We start from the raw sequence: 6,195 nt of genomic DNA, 5'->3' as shown, positions 1-6,195 counted from the left end.
CTCTCTCTCTCTCTCTCTCTCTCTCTCTCTGCTATGTGCAACTTCGATGTCTCAACTAGCTCTTGACATTGTATTGTTGCACATACGAGTGTATTTCGTCATGATATTAATATATTGTCCCTGATCAAACAAAACTATAGTAGGTAAAGAGGAGGGTTGGTCCCTTATAGTACAAAATTTTCTAATCATAGTAAGATGATAGTGTTTTATCACAAGTCAGCCTTTGCACATCATGTTTAGACTAGTGGTCAAAATTTTAAAAATTGTTTGCATTCATTTTAAGACAAGATACACTGTAGAAGGATACAAGTAACGATACATATTTGCTCTTTCCTGGATGACACGTCATCAATTTTTGTTGTTCTCCCAAGTAAAACAAAACCCTGCAGTAGAGAGACGGAAATAACTCATTGTACGTGTCCTCTCCTCACCTGGCGACAGGACCAATAGTCATGGTTAGAACCCTGCCTAAACGCTCCACCTCAAATACATCATTGCTATGACTCACACTAGCAGACTGGTTAGTGGCGTATCGATTATAACTTGAGAATGGGTCGCTGCTACTCGCCATGTAAAACTTAGGATTCGCGCTGCCACCGCTGCAGCGCGCAGTCTCAAGCTCGATGCACTCTTGCAGCTGTACCACCACCTCGGTCATTGTGGGCTGTTGCGCCGGTGTATGCTCAGTACATTTGAGAGCAATGCCCGCTGCTTTCCACACGTGTTGATGTCGTGCTCTCCATGCATGCGCGCATCCACCACACCCTCTATTTTCCCTGGGAAAGCCGTTCCTGGACCCACTTGGTAATGCTTGAAGGTTCCGGATTATTCAAGATGCGAGGTTGGCCCGTGACTATTTCCAACAACACTACTCCAAAACTATACACATCAGTCTTATTGGTCACCTGCAATGTTGTTAGGTACCTAGAAAAGTGTGAAAAGCATTGTGAATTTAACCTCACCAGAAAAGTTTGGCACATCTCCTATAAATGAATAACGTGTAGGATAGCTTCCTAATCGAAAGGATTAGGTCATGATCATCTATCCTAGAAGAAAAGGTACATCATGTAATATATGAATTATGCTACCTTTGGACAACTCTATAAAGTATACCACTTCTGCTATTAATAAGTGGCAAGAGGCTATTATAGCATTATAAGCAAGAATTTAGAATGGTGCACTTACTCAGGGGCAATGTAACCGTGCGTGCCAACCAACCTGGCTGTGGACACATGGGTATCATCATCGTAGTTGAATGCCTTGAGTAGGCCGAAATCGGCAATCTTGGCCTCAAGGTTCGCATTTAGCAAGATGTTTGATGTCTTCACGTCCCTATGGATGAGGGGTGGATTGCAGCCCTTGTGTAGATACTCAAGCCCTGCGTGCACCAACATGAAATAATCATCCGACAATTTTCTTTTTTTGAAAAAGGGCGTTTAGTGAAGCATCAAGGTGATACAAAACACAATAAGCATACACCCGGCCTCCGCATAGCTAGGATGGACACATCCAACACCACACACACACACACATAGTATGAGCTTTCTAGCTTCCAAGTGAAATGTCATGAAGAAAAATCTGATTTTAACAACTTACCTTGTGCGGATTCCTGTGCAATACGAAGTCTCTGTGCCCAGGTTAATGTTGTGTCGTAGTGTCTGCCTGCAGAAAGATCGTCGGATGAATAATATATTTGGTTGATATTCCTACAATTCTTTGGGTCCTTGGGTCTTTGATATTCTTAATTGACAACATACCAATGTTCTTCAAGTGTGCACACTCGGGCAATTTACATACCTCTCAGATGTTCATGTAGGGCTCCTTCGGACATGTACTCGTACACGAGGGCTAGGTGCTCTCTATCGTTGCAGTAGCCAATCATGGTTACAAGATTTTTGTGATGAATCTTAGCCAATGTCTGAGCCTGAACCAACAAAGATCAATGCATTACAAAATCGATAAGAAAACTTGCATGATTTCCTATGGCATATACTTGAGCAAATCTTACCTCGACCAGGAACTCTTGTACACCTTGAGCTGATGACTCAGACCGAAGCTTGACAGCCACCTGGGTGCCATTCTCCAAGAATCCATCATAGACTTTACCAAACCCTCCTTGGCCGATCACTCGCTGGAAGTTGTTCGTTATGACCATTATTTCCTCGTACGTGAACCGCTGATTGTTCAGTTGCAGTGAGCTGTCTCTGTTTCTATCCCAAGAGTGCGGCGGGGTAAAGCGCGTCTCATTCTGCGGCTTGATGCTGTTGCTTGCTGTTCCTTAAGAAACCAATCACGCAAACTAAGGTCCCTTAATCATTTCATACTTACATTCAGAGATAGAAACTTCTATGTTTCAGTCAAGCCTCTCACCTTGCCTTCTCCTTCGCATGCAAATGAGCAGCACTAAAAGCAACAAAATCACGAGTACTACAACTATTGGAATAGCAACATAGACAGGAACCATTGAATTGCTCTTCTTCTTTGGAGGCACACAAGAATTGCCATTGCTGCAGAGTTCCGGATTGTTATTATATCTAGCAAAACAAAGAATGAGAAGCTACATCCATATTCTGAACAGCATGCATGCCTACCTTCAGCAAAGAAAGTGAAAACCATGTCGAAAATAATTGCAGAAATTCAGATGCTAGTGGGGCACGAACCTTAGAGTTAGGAAGCCATCTTGGCTTCTTTTCAGAAGCATGGAAGGAATTTCTCCAGTAAGCCGGTTTCCTGTCAAATCACTGGAAGAAGGGAAAAGAAGTCAAGATAGTGTCCTAGTACGTACTACTATCACAAGATATAGTATTTTTCTGTCAAATAATAAGCGAGATAATGAAACAAAATAGTGTTGCACGTCAAAACAAATGATGGATATGTATTGGGAGATGAATCTGAAAAATGCTATAATCATATAACGTTAATTCAGGACAAAGCTAAAACATCACAAGTCTCCGATATGTATTTGTCTGATAATCCTCATATGAAGATGTTAGTAAAAACAAAAAACTGAAAGTATATTTTGTTACAAATTCAATCATATAATTTGTTATCACCCAATCAATTTGAATGCCTTTTCATATGTTAAAAAGCCAAAGTTGCAGAAGTTTGGCAACATCAGTTTATACACAAAGGAAATAAGTAATGGTAAAAAACTAAAAATATGAGAGATTAGTTACTGACAGAAGTGTAAGCGATGACAATTGTGAAAGGGTGTCAGGAATGGAGCCGGTGAGATTGTTGCGAGACAAATCCCTGCCAAATGTAATTAAGTTCTGGGATAAATAACTTAGTTACCCTACAAAAAAATTCTAGTATGGAATGGTTTGATAATCTCCTTACAAGTATTGTAAACCTTTTAGATCCCCAAAGGAAGAGGAGATGTTGCCACTCAGACCCATAGAAGATAGATTCCTGCAGTGTATGTATACAACAGTTCAGATAGTCATTCCAGTAATTGCTGGGCCATTTACTTGTCCAAGATTAACTCACAAGCTTTTGACAGTCGGTGGTCCAGAAATAGCGTAGTTGCAACTCAATCCATCCCACGCGAATTTCCTCGGCATGCACGGATCTCCCATCCAGTTTTTTTTCACCCGGTACTTGTCTCTGACCGCCGTGATGGCAGAAGCTGTTGCATAGTAGCAATACGCAAAATGAGTAGATTATTAGAGGACACATGCATGAAGGTACACCCCCTGATCTGGACCGCAAGTTTCACGTCAAGATCTGTGCTACTGCTAATTTCTCTTTTTCGTTTCTCCCAAACAAGAAAACATTTGAACTTGAAACGTTTGTAGGTCAATATCACACAAGTACTACTATGTGCAGAAAGTTAAAGTTTTACACTTTCTGCACATAGTAATACTTTTGTGATGTTGGCTTGCAAAGTTTCAAGTTCGAACTTTGATGCAAAGATTGGATGGTGGAGATAAGGGGGAGCACGGCATTGGGATCGGAGTGCAATTACAACTTTCCCCACAAATTAAGTTCTTATAAGCGATGTAGTTTCATACATGATCACATATATATAACTATATATGCATCTGAAAATAATAGCTGGTTACCATCCTGAACGACCGTGGCTACGCCGGTGGTAGGGAGGAGCAAGAAGACCTCCACGCCATTGATGATCGGCGGAAGCGTCGAGTTCGCGGTGGCGTTCAGTGAGATGTCGTACCGGTCGAAGCCATCATCAGGTTGGCGGCCGTAGTCCGTAGATGGCATCGGTTGCCAGGTACAGCGGCGTCATTACGCGCGGGTACGCGAGCTCACCATTGACGGTGATGTAGAACTCGCGCACGGCGTCCCTCTGCAGCTCCGCGAAGTACAACATCCAGATGTACCCCGGGATGTGATGGTCAGCGTTCCGCACCGCGTCCCACGAGAACCGGATGGGGGAGGAGGTGTTGGCGGCCGTGATGGCAGTGCGCATCACGGCGGAGGGCACCTCGAAGCTTTCGAGGTTATCCTCCACGTTATCGGCCGTTGAGATCTCCAACCACTTGTCCGAATGCGGCATGGTCCACGGGAGCCATACACGGTCGTAGGGATCGTCCGGATACCTGCATGTGCGTTGGGAAAGTCGTAGGTTTTACTCTACATGTTATGCAAAAGATTAAGAAGCTTGTATAAATGTTAGACTTTGGAAAAATATTACTCTGCTCACGTCCATACCTAACGTTCTTTTTAGTGCCAAAGCTGGACCTGGTGATAAGAACAAGCCCCTGCGTCGCGTTGACTTGCGGGTAGAGCGTCTTCTTGAGGGGCCTCAAGTTCAGGCTGGAGATGAACGGCGTCCCGGAGCCGGTGTTCACGAGGCATACCTGCACAGTGCCGCCATGGACGTAGGCGATGACCTCCATGAGCAATGGCATGTCAGTGGCATTGATGTTCACGGTGCTCCAGTAGTTGACGCCGAGATAAATGTCGAAGATGGGCAGCCGCCTGTTCAGGCCGTCGTAGTTTCCATACATAAACATGGCACGGAGCAGGTAGGTGGGCCCCGCCGATGCTATGGGGCGGAGCGTGTAGCAGTTGCGCACGCCGGTGGGGAAGCTGCGCACGGTGTGCCAGCCCCAGGCCAACGCCGGGGTGATGTACTCGGCGGAGATGTTGTGGTTTGTGCCGGCGTCGATAAAACCAGCGTTCCCTCAAAACCGCATATTCGTGGTGTTCTGCACATAGCCGGCAGAATTCTCCGGCAGGCCGCAGTCTATGCTTATGAAACCTGCATACATAGCGCACACGCGATAAGCAGTTGCCGAGTTGGATCTGTGCATAGCTAGTGTCCTAGTGGCTATGATGCTCTTTTGTGCATGCGCATCCATGGCCGTGCAGTGTACCTAGTGCCATGCAGCTGTGCTAGCTATATTGCATAAAATTGTGGGTGTTCTATCTGGCCGGGGAGCAAAAATGTCGAGAAATCACCAAAAGCGAGAGATTAATGGGCTCACTGGCTAACTTGTCGACCTGGCCATGGACCTGAAGAACGCTGCCGCTAATGCCGAGGCCGAGAAGAAGCATTAGCAGCCACCGGGTCGCCATTGCTCTTGCTCTCGGCGATCCAGCTGATCAACGGCACATGTGCGGGCAGCTAGTTACACTCGCTAGAACTTAAATGGAATAGACACCATCGAGCATAGTCTTGTAGGAGTAGTACGTAAGTCGTCTACAGCTGGACGGATTATTAGTTAGTTGGGAGACGGAGATTAGCTAGTCTAATACCACATCGTAATGAGCTCATTTGCCTGCTTAATGAGTTCACATGGGAATCTTAGAGCATCTACGACTAGCCCCTCAAACCCACTTGAAATGTCCGGGCGGACAGACCGGGAACTGCCCGGACCAAAAAACGAACTCAACCAGACCCCCAAAAGTCAGCTCAACCGTACGGGCTGTCCGACACCCCTCAAATCCTGTCGATGTCTGGGGCGGATTTGGGCCCTCCCAGGCCCTAGCCATTTTGTTGCCACTCCACGTCACTTCCAGTCCGCTCCACCTAGCTCCTCTTTGATGATCTTCAGCCATTTACAGCATGATGGGCAGCGGATCTAAACGTGGGATCTGTCAACTAGGACACTGTCCCCTGCACGGACAAGGACGAGATAGCCATCCTGTTGGCTCTCCGATGGTCCTGAGAAGATAGGCATCAAGTGGAGCTACCTTGGACCCAGCGGTGGCAATGCGTCCACCAGC

General features: G+C 45.8%; 1 pseudogene; it reads right to left on the bottom strand.

The window, feature by feature from the left end:
* Positions 1-427: 427 nt before the first annotated feature.
* Positions 428-5,544, bottom strand: LOC123160239 (probable LRR receptor-like serine/threonine-protein kinase MEE39; annotated as a pseudogene).
* Positions 5,545-6,195: the final 651 nt, after the last annotated feature.

This window comes from Triticum aestivum, chromosome 1D (genome assembly GCF_018294505.1).
Source record: "Triticum aestivum cultivar Chinese Spring chromosome 1D, IWGSC CS RefSeq v2.1, whole genome shotgun sequence".
Taxonomy (NCBI): domain Eukaryota; kingdom Viridiplantae; phylum Streptophyta; class Magnoliopsida; order Poales; family Poaceae; genus Triticum; species Triticum aestivum.
This window is presented reverse-complemented; position numbering and strand designations above follow the sequence as displayed.